The sequence below is a fragment of the Colobus angolensis genome, unplaced genomic scaffold, assembly GCF_000951035.1.
Source record: "Colobus angolensis palliatus isolate OR3802 unplaced genomic scaffold, Cang.pa_1.0 Scaffold46, whole genome shotgun sequence".
Classification (NCBI taxonomy): domain Eukaryota; kingdom Metazoa; phylum Chordata; class Mammalia; order Primates; family Cercopithecidae; genus Colobus; species Colobus angolensis.
The window spans coordinates 5,097,788-5,098,147 of NW_012118043.1; positions in this window are offsets into that span (position 1 = coordinate 5,097,788).

Here is a 360-nt window from a genome sequence, read left to right on the forward strand (position 1 = left end):
GCCAGAACTTCCAACACTATGTTGAATAGGAGTGGTGAGAGAGGGCATACCTGTATTGTACCAGTTTTCAAAGGGAATGCTTCCAGTTTTTGCCCATTCAGTACAATATTGGCTGTGGGTTTGTAATAAATAACTCTTATCATTTTGAGATACGTCCCACCAATACCTAATTTATTGAGAGTTTTTAGCATGAAGGGCTGTTGAATTTTGTCGAAAGCCTTTTCTGTATCTGTTGAGATAATCACGTGGTTTTTGTCTTTGGTTCTGTTTATAGGATGGATTATGTTTATTGATTTGCATATGTTGAACCAGCCTTGCATCCCAGGGATGAAGCCCACTTGATCATGGTGGATAAGCTTT